Below are 19,205 nucleotides of genomic sequence, written 5' to 3'. Positions count from 1 at the left end.
CTAATATTTCATGGAGAGGTAACTCTTGTAACTGAACACTAATTCTCCATTTGCTCATGAAATCGAAATGTTAACTGTAACGGAGCCTATAAATATCCTCGGGAATAGCTTTGAAATGGAATAATTGAAAAGTATTAATAGTGTCTAATGTAAAAGTACACTCAGCGCACTCCATAAGCGTGTACAGAAGACACAGCGGCCGGCTGGTCCTTGGGAAGCTGGACATCCTATAAACTTTAATTACAGGTAAGCCAAGGACTGGGGCAGAATATATGCTTAAAAAATATTTGTAAAAAGTATTCTAAAGATTGTGAAGCCTATTTATCAATAAAGCCCAAGGGGTAAATTTACTAAGAATCGAGAATGGTCGAGTTTAGTTTGTTTTAATCTCAATTAGCATCGCCGAATCTCGGATGATTTTCCTGTTTTTCATCTCACACATTTACTAAGAAGTGAGTTTAGCTGAAAGTGAGTTGGCCGATGGTGAAGCAGATCGAGATATCTCCCCTAAGTTGCCAGTAAAGATGAGATAGCAGCCTTCACATATCAGTGAGATATGTGCTGGCTGCTTGTGTGTTAAGACCTATAAAAAACGGGTTAAATGTTATTACAAAAAATGATGCAGGGTCCCCCCCCCCTAAAGCATAACCAGCCCCTGACTTGCCAGCCAGTCCTGGTTCTTACAATTATGGGGAACAAAATGTGTAGGGTTCCACAGTAATTTAAGAACCAGCACCAGGCAGCAGGGCCAGACCTGGTTTTAAATGTACGGTGAAAAAAATCTGTGTGAGGTTCCCCCTATATTTTAAATAAGCTCCGGACCCTGTCTAGCGAGGAACTGATGCCACAGCCAGGGGAGCCCTTTCACCGGCCACCCCAGCTGCAGCATCTGCCCTGACAGCTAGTCAGCCCAGGCCAGGGATCCCTGGGGAGTTGAGGATCCCCCCCAGTAAAGGGATCCCCCTCTCCAGGACACCCCTGGCCTAGGCTGATAGCCGGGGCTATCCCCGACACCTCTGGGCGATAGGGGTGGGTTTATAGTGTAGGGGTAGTGTAATAATAGAGAAGTTTTCACATTGTATTTACAGTAGAACTGCAGGTCTTGTGTATTTTTTTACCCATTTCTTTACAGGTGAACTACACGTACCAGCGGGCCCTTAATGCCCCGCATGCTGGTACTTGTGGTTCTCCAAGTACCAGCATGCAGGGGAGGCTTGATGGGACCTGTAATTCCACTGTAAAGACAATGATGAAAAATCTAATTTTTACACTACACCTTACACTATCAACCCGCCACCCACCACCTTGGGGTGGCAGGGATAGCCCCGGGCTATCAGCCTAGGCCAGGGGTGCCCTGGAGAGGGTGACCCCTTTATCGGGGGGGTCACCAACTCCCCAGAGATCCCTGGCCTGGGCTGACTAATGGTCAGGGCTGATGCTGCGGCTGGGGGGCCCGGTGAAAGGGCACCCCTGGCTGTGGCATCAGTCCCCTGTTAGAAAGTGTCCAGGGCTGGTTTTAAATATACGGGGGACCTCACATCATTTTTTCTCTCCGTATATTTATAACCAGCTCTGTCCCTGCTGCCTTTTGGTGGTTCTTATATTACAGTGGATACCTACACATTTTTTCCCTGTAATGTTAAGAACCAGGACAGGCTGGCAAGCCCTAGGCTGGTTTGTGTTTTTGGGGGGGACCTCACATTTTTTTTTTTACAAATTATCCCTATTTTATCCATTTACAGAAAGAAACATACACAAATCACAATGATTTGTGTATGTTTCTGACCAGAGTTTGAAAAGTGATTTTGACAGAGAGTTTGCTCCTATCTCACCCGAGCTTGTCATCCCAATTTTTGGTAAACTTGAGAGATGTATGTTTTAGGTGAAAAGTACTTCCAATTTGGCCCGATGGTGATTTGATTTGAGATTGCTTTGATTTGAGATTATGAGTTAGATGAAAGAAATCTCTCTCTAACTCACCCGACTTTGCCTTTAGTAAATTTGCAAGCAGGGAAAAAAATCAATAAATCACCCGAGATGGTCATCTCGACCTATCTCGAATCTTAGTAAAGTTACCCCTTATAGTCTAAAGAGAGAGAAGCACAAAGCAGTTGGCATATAGGAGGATTGCCTTCATTTAAGTAGTTATCGTCAGACGCTTTATTTATATGTGCTAGAAGATTTTTTCTACAATAAAAAGTAGAGATGTGCGCCGACCCCCGTGTTTTGGTTTTGGATCTGGATCTCCCCTGGTTTTGGATCTGGATTAATTTTGCCAAAACCTCACCTCCATGTTTTGTTTTCGTGTTTTGGTTTTGGATCTGGATTTTTTCTTAAAAAAAACAGATAAAATGGGCCTTTTTTTTGTTCCTACAGTATTAATAACCTCAATAACATTTATTTCCACTCATTTCCAGTAAATTTTGACCTATTCACAGCTCACAATATTGATGTTTTTCATCTAGTTATAGGGCCAAAAGGTTGCATCCAGCTTGCTGGCTCAAAACTGATTGATATAATTATTAATAGAGTTGAGGACTGTGCAAAGATGATGGTTGGGATACCCTTGAGGACTGAATAATTGATAGTTGGTGCAGCCCCTGGCTGTAAAATTGATAATAAATTAATTAAAAAACAATTCATTGATACAGCCCTGGGCTGAAAAATTTATAATAATTTAATTAAAAAAGTAAAAAACAATTCATTGGGTGCAGTCCCTGTCTGAATAATTAATAAAAAGAAATTCATTTGTGTAGCCCTTGGCTGTAAAATTGAAAATAAATAATTAAAAAACAATTCATTGGGTGCAGCCCCTGGCTGAATAATTAATAAAAAACAATTCAATGATAATAAATTAATTTAAAAATAAATCATTGGTTCCTAAACCAACCATGATAATTTAAAATGTCAGGCAGCAATGCCCCAATCAGCACGTAATGGAATGGAAAAAGGTGCAAGATGGAATAGTCCTTGGTCCCTCCCACCCACCCTTATGCTGTATACGCAACAGGACAGTTTAACAAACCAGTCATTTCAGCAACAAGGACTGCTAATTGTGGCTGAAATTATTGGTTTATTTGGACCCCCATAAAGCAAGCTGCCAATGTGCATTGGACATGGAAATTAAAATGATCCCATACACAAACTGGCTTTACATTACAAGTTGTCATCATCCTCGTCATCCCCATCAGTGTGTACATCCTCTTCTTCACACAATATTAATTTTGTCCACGCTGGATTTCACCATAGACGCCTCTGTAATTTTTTTATGTAATTGTTGATAGAGGTCTTCCTTGTGGAATTTGTAATTCATTTTAATGAACATCATCTTTTTCACATTTTGGGGAAGTAACCTCCTATGCCGATCACTGACAAGGTTGCCAGCTGCACTGAAAACTCTTTCGGAGTACACACTTGAGGGAGGGCAACTTAAGTAATGCAAATCCAGTTTGTGTATGGGACTCCAAATTGCCTCTTTTTCCTGGACTGTCTGACATGCATATTAGGAAGTTATCTCTGAAATAGTCCTCCACCATTCTGTGAATGGAAACCGTATCACACATAGTCATGGTAGAAGACATGTCACTAGTAGGCAGTTCTCTCAGGCCTGACCAGATGTAATTTTTTGGTGAACGATCTGCATGATTAGAGGGCATTCGGTAGGGAAAATTGAGTCTTTTCCTGGCAGCTGCAGAAACTGAAGGAGGAGATGATAGAGTTTCATGTGCGGCTGCAGCTGACAATTTTTTTACCAATATCTCTTTGCACAGTTTTAGATTTTTGTCTGTTGGAAAAAAAGTCACAAGGTAGGACTTAAACCTAGAATCCAGAATGGTCGCCAAAATATATTTTTCAGATTTCAATAGATTGAAAAAATGTGCACCACCAAATTAATTGTGTGAGCAAAACATGGGACATGCTGGAATTCGTCCAGATGTAATGCTCTCACAATATTTGTGGCATTGTCCGAAATCACAAATCCCGAGGAGAGTCCAAGTGGGGTAAGCCATTTAGCAATGATTTCCCTGAGTTTTTCTAAGAGTATCTGAGCGGTATGCCTCTTAGTGAAACCAGTTATACAAAGAGTAGCCTGCCTCTGTATCAGCTGTCTTTTGGTAGATGTTGCTGCTGCTGTTGCTGTTGTAGGCAATACACCTACCCAGTGGGCTATCACAGTCATGTAATCCTTAGTTTGCCCTGTCCCACTTGTCCACATATCAGTGGTCAAGTGGACAGTGGGTACAAGGCATTTCTGAGGACATTAATAAGGTTTTTTTAATGTCCTTGTACAGATTTGGAATTGCTCTTCTAGAGAAGTGGAATCTAGAAGGGACCTGGTAGCGAGGACACAGGACCTGAATTAACTGTTGAAAACCCACTGCAGTAATAGGGGATACTGGACGCACATCTAATACCAGCATAGCTGTTATGGCGTCAGTAATCCGCTGTGCAACTGTGTGATTGCTGTCATACTTGTTTGACCTTGCAAACGATTGTTTGACAGTTAATTGTTTTTTGGAGGCTACACTACAAGTAGTCTTCCTCCTGGTCCCCTTCTGGGTTGAAGATCCACTGACAGCAGCAGCAACAGGCGTAGTCATCAAGGATCCTTCTGAGGAATCACGGATAGGAGAGGAGTCAATCATGCTTCGAATACCAACATTGGATGCAGCAGGACTACTTCCGATGACGAATAAGGATGTTGATGATGCAGGTGTTGGTGTTGGAGATCGAAGGCGCTTGGATCTCACAGAGAGGGAGCAGGTAGGAGACACTGGACTTGTTACGTTTTGAGTCTTGGAACTTGGCGACGTACACTTTGATATTTGATGAATCCGCTCCAAGTGACGTAACAAGGAGGAGGTTCCTAGGTGGTTTAGGTCCCTCCCTCTACTCACTCTTGCACGGCAACGGACACATATGGTTTGACAACTGTTGTCCGGATCAGGGTTGAAATAATTCCACACGTGAGAAGTGGATTTTTTTGCCTTTTGTCCCGGCATGACAACAATGGGCTTTGGCTTTTTCAATCCATGGACAACAGCTGTTGCCTTACTTACACAAAGGACATCCTCGGCATCAACATCCTCATCACCAACATCTTCATCATCAATATCCTCATCCTCCTTAGCACCTTCAACTACCAAAATATCCTTCTCCTCCATGTGCAATTCCACAGAAGCATCCTCGATGACTACGTCTGCAAGTTGTTGACTGCCCTTCGCCACATTTATAGAGGACACACAAATGGAACTTGGAGGATCGTCCAGTACACTAGTATTTAGGTCTGGCTCACACATGGCAACCGCGACACACTTGCACTCTCCTCGTGGATTTGTAATTTTGATTTCTCAGGGCACACAGTTGTTTTTTCCGAAGGGCAATCAGCAGTCGTCCAAGGTCTTATCCTTTCCTTGCCACTTCGTGTAGTGAAGGGCATATTGGCAATGTTTTGTTTATCTAAAGGCAACTTGCCTTTTGAGTTTTTTTCTTACTTTACTTCTGTAAAAGTAGCTTTACCATATTGATGGCGTGACTTAAGCCCCGGGGCATGGGTCTTCATAGAGGACGAGGAAGTTGACGGCCTTACACTGCTGGCGGCAGCTACAACATGTGGTTCTTGGCCTTGCTCTCCTGTCATGCCTTGCCCTCCATATTTTCGGTGGTCTTGAAGCAGTGTCACAAGCACCAATAATGTAGCTAAGGTGCAGTTACAAAAATTCACACACGTGCAGTCGTGCGCTCACACAAAAATATTAGACCAAAAAAATACACTATTTGTTTGATTTATTTCTGGTCCAGACCTTGGGCCCAGAGCACCGATTGATCACGCCTGGACTCGGGCAGCACTAGGTTGCAACTTGCGTTGCTGGCTGGATCTTGTGCGGACCTGCGGTTAAGCCAAACATGCACGCACGCACACGCAGAAAAATATAAACGACACTTTTATTGAGTTATTTTTTTTAGCACGACTGGAGTCGGGCAGCAGCACTACTTGCGTTGCTGGCTGGATCTTGTGCGGTACTGCGGTTAAGCCTAACACGCACGCACACACACACAGAAAAATATAAAAGACACTTTGATTTATTTTTTGACTATATATTTTTTTTTTGAGTCCAGAACTTGGGCCCAGATGGACACAGCACCAGCCCAGAAGTATGTGCACTAGTCCAGATGGACACAGCAGACAGCAAAGCACCAGCAAGCACAGGAGGACACAGTAGACAGCACAGACAGCCCAGATGGATCAGCAACAGCCCAGATGGATACAGCAGACAGCACAGTGACAGCACCAGCCCAGAATGGATCAGAACCAGCCCAGGACACAGCAGACAGCACCAGTACCTCTCCCAGCCCTACATTACCCACCCTCCCTGTTCAGTCTCCACAGCCGGAGAGAAATGGTGTCCGTCCCATGGTCCCTTACATACTACATCATAGAGACGAAAGTTTGCGAACCGTGAGATTTCAGACTCTATAGTTTTGCCTCGATTTGGAGATCCGAGTCGGCGGGAAATATCCGAGCCCGTCTGGATTCGACTTGGATCCCCTTAGTTCGGGTGGGTTCAGTTCTCTTAGATCCGAACCCGCTCATCTCTAATAAAAAGAAGTACGTTAATCTGTTAGCCTATTGACAGCGATTGACTTTCACACAACCACAGGATCCACCGCGCGTCAGGAACAGAAATTCCTATTAGCCAACAAAGTCCTAAACTTTACAAGTGATAGTAGATTTAGTAAATTTCAAGTCACAGTTTCCAAGGGAACATACAAAACTCTCTAGGTCAGTCTATCGCCCAGGATTACAATACAGGAATGAAAAGGATTTTTGATTCAAGTCATCTGCAAAGGACTTTTTTTGGCCTTGTGAAACTTTTCCTTTTTTTTATCATACAGTGACACTAGACAAGATACTAGGGAAAGAAGAGTATACCTACTATTGGATATCACTAGGTAATAAACAACAATTTATATCGTATCAAAATAGATAACTGTAAAGAATTGTTGGTATTAACATCTTATTCATGTGATGAATTTATTTTTGTGTGATACTTCATAATATGCTTATACACCATTATCTTTAAACGTATAAAGAAAAAGAATATATATTGTTTGTGTATAGTTACTTACCTGTCTTTTCTGAAGCATTGCTGTATCTGAGACAAGCCCTGGAAGAATAAAAAACAGGAAGAACGTGAGTTACTGATATAGCTGAAAAGCAATGAAAGTATATATTATCTGAAATCACTACACTAACGATTTGGGTTTTCCCAGGTAGACTTATATTGATCATAAAATACTTGGATGGAGGCACTGATTAGATACAAGGTTATAACAGTTAACAGATGTGAAGGGAATTGGTGACCTCAGATAGGAAAAAGGGGGTTACATTTGGAGGCACAAAGCTGAGATCGAATAGTTAAAGAGATCTCCTGTATACCAGATAGGCAAATGGCACAGCTTCAAGGGAAAGATGTACTGGAGTGGTACAAAACGAAGGGAGTCCCAGCATTGAATTGTTTAGTTTTGACGGGAAACTTGAATGGCGCCCATAGTGCAGAAGTAGAGGATGCTTTGGGAAAGTATAATGGGGTGAAAGGGCCCAGAGTCATAGATTGTCAGAAGGGAGATTCTGGGATTATCTGTGCAGTATTAATAGCCACTCAAGAACCATTAGAGAGGGAGGTAATTCTGTCCATGATTCCCGCTGTTGATGGAGAGGGGAGGCGGTGAAAAATTGTCTGGCCAATAGTAGACCTAAGAGAAGAAGTAGTAGGTGACTTCCCTACTTCAACCAACCAAACTACAGATAGGGAAGAGGTGAACCCCCATGGGACTTAATGATGATCAAAGTCAAAGTGCAGTTTTCCTCACCGGAATGGATAGAATAGTGGGGGAACTTGGAAGGATTTATCACGAAGTGGGATACCGAAGGCTGCGGGTATTCTCTGGGACCCGTTCAGTTCCAGTAGTAGAAGACAATTACGAGATATGGTGGGAAAATATTATACAATTGTCTGAAGAGTGGCATTTCCCCGATTCCATGAAAAAACAACATCTGGTTGAGAGTTTGAGGGGACCAGCTTCTGAGGTGATACAAGCTACATGAAGAGATGACCCTAATACTGAATTCAAAGACTATATGGCTGCATTGGATTTCGTCATACTTACCAAGCTCAAGGGGAGAGGCTTGCTGTCTATATACATCGATTAGACAAACTATTACATCGAATAGTGGATTCACTCAAGAATTAAATGAGAGATGGATGCAGCAACTTTTAGAGGGGGCCCTTATATCAGGCACAATTGCACAGAGGCTGTGATACACCACAGCTAGTAGACAACCCCCCTCATTCATGCAACTGATGAGGGAGGTCCGACAAGAGGAGGCATTAGTGGAGGCCTGTGAAAAGAATATTAAGAGAGTTAAAATGGCGGTACCAAAGCCAAAAAGTTACCAAACTCCTGTAGAGGAACTCGCAGAAGAAATAAAAAGTCTGAAAGGGACAGTAGAACAACTTGTTCTACAGCTGGCTGAGGAAAAGAAGAGGAGAGATTTACCTTGAGATCTAGCAAGGGGCCGAGGAGAAGAGCGACAAGAGACTTTGTATAAGCAGCAGAGGTGTTTCAGATGTGAGAAGCCTGGACATAGGGCTTTTGAGTGTGACCTGAGGTGGAATAATGATGATGATCAATGCCCACCGAGATTTGGCTGAGGCAGAGGAGAGAGGCCCTCGGGAAATGCCAGAGGGAGGTCGGTGAACCCCGCATCAGCTCCCTAGAAGCCTCACAGGAAGTAATGGGGTGTTACCGTGGATATAACGGTATACCTGATGGACTGATGGGACCGGCTCCACTGATCCCGGCTTTTGTAAACAACAACCCATGTACTGTCCTTTTAGACAGTGGATCCTAGGTGTCCATTGTCTTTGAAGGGTGGTACCGGAAGCATTTGGCAGACATACCAATTTTGCCCTTATCCAGGTTGGTGATATGGGGTCTTAGTGACAACAGTTATCCCTATTTGGGATATATCCCAATAACTCTCAGATTCCCATCTGAAGTGGCAGGTGTAAATGGTGAAATAGCCACCATGGCCCTCATTTGTCCCAAAGCACTGGGAGAAGAACGTGATGTTGCTACTGTTATTGGGACTAATGCTAATTTGTTCAGAACTCTGGCTCAATGGTGTCGCGAAGCTGGGGAAGAGAGATACCCCACTTCTCTAAAGATACATCCTAATTGTCTAAAAATCTATCAGGAATTAGAGGAGGAGAAAGGTGTAGATCCTGTTGAATGAAACCCTGGGAGTTTTAAAATTTGCTTTCCTGGGAGCAACATAGACGCTGATGCTCAGGACCAGTTAGTAAAAGGTTCGGTTTTCTCCCAACATGAATGGGATCTCGGTTTGGCTACGGAAGTGGAACATCCTATACGCTTGACCAATGAAACTCCATTTAGGGAGAGATCACAGAGATTGGCACCAGCCGACTTCGAAGAGATGCGACTCTGTGGCATCTTAAGATGTTACTAGACAGCGAGGTCATCAAAGAGTCCAATAGTCCTTATGCGTCCCCTATAGTAGTTGCTCGGAAGAAGGATGGGGGGATCCACATGTGTGTGGACTACCGGACTCTCAATAAATGCACTATACCAGACCAGTACACTGTACCAAGAGTTGGTGAGGCCCTGGATTGTTTAAATGGGAGCCAATGGTTCTCTGTTTTAGATCTGCGGAGCGGGTTCTACCAGATCCCAATGAATTCAGATGACGGTGAGAAGACAGCTTTCACTTGCCCATTAGGGTTCTTTCAGTTCCTACGTATGCCACAGAGTGTGAATGGGACCCCCGCCACTTTCCAGAGAAGCATGGAGAAAGCGGTAGGAGGCATGAATCTCCGGGAAGTGGTGGTGTATTTAGATGATATAATAGTGTTCGGCAAAACTCTGGAAGAACATAATTGTCATCTATTGAAGGTCCTCGATAGATTGATGCAGCGTGGGTTTAAACTTTCCTTGGAGAAGTGCAGGTTATGTCAGCAGTCAGTGAAATACATTGGACACATTGTCAGCCGGAACAGAATCTAAGCTGATCCTGCCAAAATTGAGGCAGACCCCGGAGATTGAAAGAGCTGCGCTCTATTTTGGGGTTCTGCGGTTACTATAGACGGTTCGTCCCACAGTTCTCCAAGATCGCTAAACCCCTTACCAACTTAACAAAAGGTTGTCCCCTTCTAAGAAAGGGGCGAGTTTAACCATAAAGAGGGAAAAGGATCTGTTTTCCATATCAACGAGGAATTTGCGGATCGGTGGACCAGGCAGTGTGAGAATGCATTTGGGAGTTGGAAGGAAGCGTTGACCAATACCCCGGTTCTAGCATATGCCGATTCATCTAAGCCATATAATCTGCACATTGATGCTTCATTTGATGGACTGGGAGGGTTTTTTTTTATCAGAGTCATGCTGATCATCTACGCCCAGTGTTTTACATTAGTACAGGACTTACATCCAGTGAAAAGAACTATCCAGTCCACAAATTGGAGTTCCTTGCTCTAAAGTGGGCAGTCGTGGATAAGCTACTTGACTACTTGTATGGGGCGACCTTTGAAGTGCACACCGATAACAACCCACTGACCTATGTCCAGACCACAGCCAAGCTGGACGCCACTGGGCATAGGTGGCTTGCTGCTCTATCCATCTACAATTTTCATCTTAAGTATCAATTCCGGAGTCAGCAATATTGATGCAGATGCTCTCTCCTGGATCATTCACGACCCTGTAAGAACCAGAGGTGAGGATTGGGTGGAGGTATCGGCTCTCGAGGTCAAGGGGATATGTCATCGAATTCCTTCATGGAAATTGACTGGAGAATGTGTGGTTCCCCTGGGAGCTATAGGGAGTGCCCTCCCTTTGGCCTTTTGTTGGCTGTCCCAATTAGAATTGGGAGAACTACAGAAGGTGTCATGGAGAGAGATAGCTTTGGCTCAAAAAGAAGACCCTCCCATCAGAGAAGTTTTCAGAGCTGTGGAAGAGGAATGTGGACATCCGTCATTGGGTAAGAGCCATGTTAAAGCCCGATCCCTTTACAAACAGTATAAACGGTTGTGTATAAAAACTGGGATTCTATACCTAAAGACAACAACCAAAGGCAGTAGGGTTAGATTGCAGATGGTCTTACATGAAGAATTCCACTCTACAGTTCTTAGATCCCTGCATGATGATCATGGCCATTTCGGTTTCGACAAAACCTTTGGGTTAATTTCGGACCGGTTTTATTGGCCAGGAATGGCAGAAGACATAGACCAACATTGCAAGACTTGTGGAAACTGTGTGGTACCCAGTAGGAACACTCCTTTGAAGAACATACATACAGCTGGGCCAATGGAGCTAGTGTGTGTAGACTTTTGGAGGGAGGAGGGAAACAAAATATCCTGGTGGTCACTGACCATTTTACCCGCTACTCTCAGGCTTTTCTGACTCGAGATCAGAGGGCTATTACTGTGGTAAAGATCTTGTGGGAGAGGTTTTTATTGCCATTATGGTATGCCTGCTCGACTGCATTCCGAACAGGGGTGAGATTTTGAGGGTAGATTGATTCAGGACTTATGTGCCACCTGTGGCATAAAGAAGTCTTGCACCGCCCCATATCACCTGCAAGGAGACCCCCAGCCCAAAAGGTTTAATCGTACACTTCTTGGCATGCTAGGCACCCTGGATCCTAGATGTAAGGCTCAGTGGAGTCAATACATATGTAGTTTGGTCCATGCGTACAATTGTAAAAATGAGTCCACGGGATACTCCCCTTACTTTCTAATGTTTGGCAGAGAGGCTCGACTACCCATAGACATCTGCATGGGATTGACATCAACAGATGCTAGTCCAGTTCCGCATTCTAAATACATAGAGTGGTTAAGAAACAATTTACAGACCGCCTAGGACAAAGGAATAAGGTCCAATATGATGTGGGTATACGTGAGCATACTTCGTCCAGGAGACAAGGTGTTTGTACAAAATTTAGGGCCTTCGCAACAATATAAGTTTAGCAACAGATGGAAATCGGAACTATATGAGGTGGTAGAATAGCTTCCTGGCATCCCCTCTTACAAAGTCAAACCCGATGGAGCCCCTGGCTCCGACTTACCATTGACAGCACCTGCTTCATTTGGGAAGAGAGCTCAGGATGCCTCCTGGGTCTCAGACTGAAGAAGGACCAACAGGTGTATTACAAGAGAAGTCAAAAAGAAAACTGCCAGTGGAGGAACCACATAGGGGAGAGGATATACAGTATATGAGGAATTTGGTGAAGGCTGTTACTTCCGAGAAGGTTTAGCTTTAGGCCAAGTTGAAAAATATCAGAAAGTTAAGACTGGAGAGCCTAGTGTTTACTCTACAGATGAGTCTAGCACCCTCCAAGGCCCATCAGTATTGGGGTCACCAGAACAATCCTTTTGTCAGAGGGACAACTATAGAAATGGTGAACTAATGGACATTGGTTCAGAATCATTGACTAGCGAAGATGGAGGGCAATACAAGGGTGATGCCGACAGAAAGGCCCGTTTGAGGAGGAGTACCATACCTCCCACTATATTCACTTACGACGAATTTTGGAAGCCCTCAGACCAACTACGTCTAACTCACCCTAGTATAATATGCACTTTGGCCTTATTTCGGGTGGAACTGTGGAAGACAGAAGTTGGGGGAGGACTTAGGATGAAGGTGTGTTTTACATTCCAAATGGGTTGGTTGGTGTCCAGGTAAAAGGTATTTTTAATAACCTTTGTCCCTCCACCAGGGGGAGAATGTAACACCATGTGTTGAAAGATCCATACATTTGCATGACACAGTAAATGAACATATATATATATATATATATATATATATATGCATCCATGTAGTAAAGGTTATTTTAATAATTTGTGTGTATAGATGTAATATATGTCTGTAGTTATATCACTTAGTTGTAGTGGCAGTATATTTGTATTGTAATTGGGAGATGATTATATTGATCACTCTCTATGGTATAGAAATGTATATGGGACTTATGGACACAGTGGAAGCAATCCCCCTATATGAATGCTAATGACACGATCACATCCAGCACCCAATATTATATGCAGTCAGAGTGGCATACCAACTATTTGGAAAGGGGACTGTAATTTCCACACTGCTATTATTATATTAGTTTTAACAAGTACTGTTAACCCACAACATTAAAGGAGTCCTAAGCCTAGCCGACAGTAGTGCACTTTTCAGTGAAGCAATTAAAACCATCTGCATTGGATAAGCCATCAAGCAACTGACATCTAGTATAACCCCTACATTGGAAACTAAGGCAATCCGTGCACACATATATCTGTGCATTATTACAGCACGCTCTCAGACTTCTCTGCGGGCTTAATTTGTGGGGATATAAAGCTCAGTCAAGAGAGAGAAGCATAAAAAAGTTGGCATATAGGAGGATTGCCTTCATTTAAGTAGTTATCGTCAGACGTTTTCTTTATATGTGCTAGAAGGTTTTTTCTACACTAAAAAGAAGTACGTCAATCAGCCTATGGACTGCGATTGACTTTCACACAACTCAGGATCCACCGCGCGTCAGGAACAGAAATTCCTATTAGCCAACAAAGTCCTAAACTTTACAAGTGATACCAGATTTAGTAAATTTCCAGTCACAGTTTCCAAGGGAACATACAAAACTCTCTAGGTCAGTCTATCACCCAGGATTACAATACAGGAATGAAAAGGATTTTTGATTTCTAAATAATATCTGTCTGCTGAGTTCTAGTTTATCATCTTCCAGTCATCTGCAAAGGACTTTTTTTGGCCTTGTGAAACTATTCCTTTTTTTTATCATACAGTGACACTAGACAAGATACTAGGGAAAGAAGAGTATACCTACAGTACTATTGGATATCACTATTTAATAAACAACAAGTTGTATCGTATCAAAATAGATAGCTGTAAAGAATTGTTGGTATTAACATCTTACTCATGTGATGAATTTATTTTTGTATGATACTTCATAATACGCTTATACACCATTATCTTTAAACGTATAAAGAAAAAGAATATATATTGTTTGTGTATAGTTACTTACCTGTCTTTTCTGAAGCATTGCTGTATCTGAGACAAGCCCTGGAAGAATAAAAAACAGGAAGAACGTGAGTTACTAATATAGCTGAAAAGCAATGAAAGTATATATTATCTGAATTCACTACACTAACGATTTGAGTTTTCCCAGGTAGACTTATATTGACCATAAAATACTTGGGTGGAGGCACTGATTAGATACAAGGTTATAACAGTTAACAGACGTGAAGGGAATTGGTAGCTTAGTGACCTCAGATAGGAAAAAGGGGGTTATACATATAAGCACTGTGACTCTGCTGGCATACCCCAGTATATACATATAAGCACTGTGACCCTGCAGGCCATACCCCAATATATCCATAGTAGCGCTGTGCATTTGTGTGGCTGCTGTGATGCTTACTTTTTTTTTATTGTTTTATACTGTATTTCGACTAAAATCACAAATATACTTGCAAAATGCTCTTATGCCTTTTTCAACCTTGATATGGAGATACTGTACCAACCTTGTTGCCTTTTTTCTTAAACTTTCATTCTAATGTGTAATAACAGATGGGCTTGGCTTTCCTTGATCAGAACAGCCATGTTTGGTCAGATGCAACTCAAGCATAAAAAAAGAGAGGATATTTTGTGATGGTATCAGGAGATATTCTTCCCCCTCCCCTTCCAGCCTTCCCACACATAGGACCTCATTCAGAGTCGGTCGTAAGCGGCCGCTCGGTCGTACCCAGCGATGTTCGCAAAACAGCGCATGCATAAGTTTTGCAATGCGCGTGCGCAAACTTGCTGTTGCGATCAGAAATTTTTCTCTCCTTCAACTTGGCCAGGTCGTTAGTTTGAGTGACAGGATGAGGCGTTTGTGGGTGGTAACAGGGGAAGGTGCTTGTGAACGGGGGAGTGGAGATCTGAACGCAGGCGTGCCTGACTATGCAAACGGCATTTTATGGGAGTGCATAATTAACTAAGTAGTGTCATGGCACATGTGACATGGGAGGTTTTTACACTGACATGATCGTAGTGCTTAAGAGAGGGTATGGTCAACCTTAAGCTCTACAACCAGCTCCGATGGTTCCCGATGGTCTCTATTAATCCTTATATGCCCGGAGATGACGTGTATTGCGAACGAGAAGGGGGCGTGTTTTTAGTCTTACGGCCGCATCCTCCCCTTGTTCATCCAGCTAACGATCCCATCTTAACGATGCAACTTGCGAGCGCTTCATTTGCATATCCGGCCCCTTTTCCCTTACGACCGCGCGGCCGCAACGACCGACTCTGAGTGAGTCCCACAATGATGAGAGATGTTTACTGCCAGACTTTAATAATCCCTCTGCCCCCTTCCTGTTCAGAGCTTCCGTTTTCTGTGCTAACACATTAATAGTTCTTCCACCCGTTCAGGAATCCAAATGGGCTGGTGCAACACCGGCATTACTCCCGTCGGTGGGAGGGCCCAAGCAGGGGCGTTTTTAGAGAGGAGGGGGCCCGTGTGCAGTCTCCGACAGGGGGCCCCTCCTCTCCGTTTGGCAGCCGGCTGCGCACTGAGCGGTGCGTGGCCGGCACCGCACTTATAGACTCTGGCCACTAGAGTGTGCCCAGAGTCTATAGCGCATGCACAGGTCACCGGGAAAATGGCCGTGGTGGCCATTTTCCCTGTACTGCGCATGTGCAAACGACAGGAAAAAGGCAGCAACGGCCATTTTCCAGATGTTTTTTACAGGCGCAGACACCGGAGCCGACCTTGGGACTATGGTGAGGTAAGATTTATGGGTGTAGGGTGTGCGGTGCGGGCCCCCCTGGACCCAGGGGTCCATGTGCCTCGCACACCCCGCACCCATTATAAATACACCCCTGGGCCCAATTCCATCCTGCACCTTTTTCTTTGCATTATGCCCTGACCGTGGCATTGCTGACTGTCTTTTTGGGTAGATGACAAACATTATTTATATAGTTTATTAAACTGCCATCCTGTCTGCCACTACAGTGCCATTCTCTTTCCTACTGTAGATCTGCCATGTTGGTAATTGAACTACCACAGCCGCTGAAATTTTTACGGCCACAGGCAGCATCTCCTGCATGCCCCTTTCATTTTTTTTTAAAAAAAATCGAAACCACCAACTTTATTGGGTGGGCAAAACATGAGACATGTTCACACAGTTGTAATTATTAATTTCTGCCCTAGCAGTCTAGTGCAGGGGTTCCCAACCACGGTCCTCAAGGCACACTAACAGTCTAGGTTTTAAGGATAGCCATACTGGAGCACAGGTGACATAATTAGTACTCAGTTATTTTGATTTAACATCTATGCTCAAGCATGGCTATCACTAAAACCAGGACTGTTAGTGTGCCTTGAGGACCGAGGTTGGGAATCACTGGTCTAGTGTGAGCTCTCCTTCTGGTGTAACTGTGTGAAATGGCGCCCGAATCACCGCGAGAGAGACTTGTATCAAATTCAAAACCCATGAAAAACAACACCAGGATGATGACGTTTTGCCTCAATTTTGAATCCGAGCCTGGAGGGAAAACCCCAGCCAGGGCTCGGATCCCGTCAAATCCTCCTCCTCCCTCATAAATTTGCTGTGGAATCCAATATAAATCAACCCTTCCTTTCACTGCCTTCAACTACACACATACTCCATCTCCTTCAGGCCTCTTAATTAATAAAAACATATGCTATGTCACCGCACAGCCAGCATAGAGACGCCCATTGCCGCCCACTACCGCTATCTTACATCCGTAATATCTTGCAGTCCAGCGTATACATTGAGTGTGTGTGTATGGCAGTGTCTGTCTGTACAGTATAGTCTGTGTGTACGGCAGTGTATGTGTACGGCAGTGTCTGTGTGTACGGCAGTGTGTGTGTACAGCAGTGTCTGTGTGTATGACAGTGTGTGTGTACGGCAGTGTCTGTGTGTATGGCAGTGTGTGTGTACAGCAGTGTCTGTGTACAGCAGCGTCTGTGTGTACGGCAGTGTCTGTGTACGGCAGTGTCTGTGTGTACAGTATTGTCTTTGTGTGTGAGCACTTTTGGAGGATATGGGTTATACCTCATTAAGTGTGTACGGCACTGTATGTGTACGGCAGTGTCTGTGTGTACAGTATTGTCTGTGTGTATGGCAGTGTATGTGTACGGCAGTGTCTGTGTGTATGGCAGTGTGTGTGTACGGCAGTGTCTGTGTGTACGGCAGTGTCTGTGTGTATGGCAGTGTGTGTGTACGGCAGTGTCTGTGTGTACGGCAGTGTCTGTGTGTACGGCAGTGTGTGTGTATAGCAGTGTCTGTGTGTACAGCAGTGTCTGTGTGTACGCCAGTGTCTGTGTACGCCAGTGTCTGTGTACGGCAGTGTCTGTGTGTACGCCAGTGTCTGTGTACGGCAGTGTCTGTGTGTACGGCAGTGTGTGTGTGTACAGCAGTGTCTGTGTGTATGACAGTGTGTGTGTACGGCAGTGTCTGTGTGTATGGCAGTGTGTGTGTACAGCAGTGTCTGTGTACAGCAGCGTCTGTGTGTACGGCAGTGTCTGTGTACGGCAGTGTCTGTGTGTACAGTATTGTCTTTGTGTGTGAGCACTTTTGGAGGATATGGGTTATACTTCATTAAGTGTGTACGGCACTGTATGTGTACGGCAGTGTCTGTGTGTACAGTATTGTCTGTGTGTATGGCAGTGTGTGTGTACGGCAGTGTCTGTGTGTATGGCAGTGTGTGTGTATAGCAGTGTCTGTGTACAGCAGCGTCTGTGTGTACGGCAGTGTCTTTGTGTACGCCAGTGTCTGTGTACGGCAGTGTCTGTGTGTACGCCAGTGTCTGTGTATGGCAGTGTCTGTGTGTACGGCAGTCTCTGTGTACGGCAGTGTCTGTGTGTACGCCAGTGTCTGTGTGTACGGCAGTGTTTGTGTATGTGTACAGCAGTGTCTGTGTGTACAGTATTGTCTTTGTGTGTGAGCACTTTTGGAGGATATGGGTTATACTTCATTAAGTGTGTACGGCACTGTATGTGTACGGCAGTGTCTGTGTGTATGGCAGTGTGTGTGTATGGCAGTGTGTGTGTACGGCAGTGTCTGTGTGTATGGCAGTGTGTGTGTATGGCAGTGTGTGTGTACGGCAGTGTCTGTGTGTACGGCAGTGTCTGTGTGTATGGCAGTGTGTGTGTACGGCAGTGTCTGTGTGTACGGCAGTGTGTGTGTATAGCAGTGTCTGTGTGTACAGCAGTGTCTGTGTGTACGGCAGTGTCTGTGTGTACGGCAGTGTCTGTGTGTACGCCAGTGTCTGTGTGTACGGCAGTGTCTGTGTGTACGCCAGTGTCTGTGTGTACGCCAGTGTCTGTGTGTACGGCAGTGTTTGTGTATGTGTACAGCAGTGTCTGTGTGTACAGTATTGTCTGTGTGTATGGCAGTGTGTGTGTACGGCAGTGTCTGTGTGTATGGCAGTGTGTGTGTACAGCAGTGTCTGTGTGTACGGCAGTGTCTGTGTGTATGGCAGTGTGTGTGTACGGCAGTGTCTGTGTGTATGGCAGTGTGTGTATAGCAGTGTCTGTGTACAGCAGCGTCTGTGTGTACGGCAGTGTCTGTGTACGGCAGTGTCTGTGTGTACGGCAGTCTCTGTGTACGGCAGTGTCTGTGTGTACGCCAGTGTCTGTGTGTACGGCAGTGTTTGTGTATGTGTACAGCAGTGTCTGTGTGTACAGTATTGTCTGTTAGTATGACAGTGTGTGTGTACGGCAGTGTCTGTGTGTATGGCAGTGTGTGTGTACAGCAGTGTCTGTGTACAGCAGCGTCTGTGTGTACGGCAGTGTGTGTGTACGGCAGTGTGTGTGTTTACGGCAGTGTCTGTGTGTACGGCAGTGTCTGTGTACAGCAGCGTCTGTGTGTACGGCAGTCTCTGTGTACAGCAGTGTCTGTGTGTACGGCAGTGTCGGTGTAAGGCAGTGTCGGTGTACGGCAGTCTGTGTGTACGGCAGTCTCTGTGTACGGCAGTGTCTTTGTGTACGGCAGTGTCTGTGTGTACGCCAGTGTCTGTGTACGGCAGTGTCTGTGTGTACGGCAGTGTCTGTGTGTACGGCAGTGTCGGTGTACGGCAGTGTCTGTGTGTACGGCAGTCTCTGTGTACGGCAGTGTCTGTGTGTACGG

The 19,205-nt window shown here is 44.6% G+C and overlaps 1 protein-coding gene across 4 annotated transcripts in view; it reads right to left on the bottom strand.

Moving 5' to 3' along the window:
- Positions 1 to 19,205, bottom strand: part of SSTR5 (somatostatin receptor 5) — a 112,838-nt gene that overhangs the window by 18,004 nt on the left and 75,629 nt on the right. For all 4 annotated transcript variants that reach the window (XM_088464948.1, XM_088464946.1, XM_088464949.1 and 1 more), the window contains 2 exons: positions 14,099 to 14,136; positions 7,132 to 7,169 (listed from right to left, as the gene is read on the bottom strand). The gene's annotated coding sequence lies outside the window, so the exon portion shown is untranslated. The remainder of the gene's footprint in view (positions 1 to 7,131; positions 7,170 to 14,098; positions 14,137 to 19,205) is intronic.

The sequence above is a fragment of the Taudactylus pleione genome, unplaced genomic scaffold (assembly GCF_031769625.1).
Source record: "Taudactylus pleione unplaced genomic scaffold, aTauple2 ptg000061l, whole genome shotgun sequence".
Classification (NCBI taxonomy): domain Eukaryota; kingdom Metazoa; phylum Chordata; class Amphibia; order Anura; family Myobatrachidae; genus Taudactylus; species Taudactylus pleione.
Note: the sequence above shows the minus strand (reverse complement) of the source record. Positions and strands in the feature narration are given on the sequence as shown.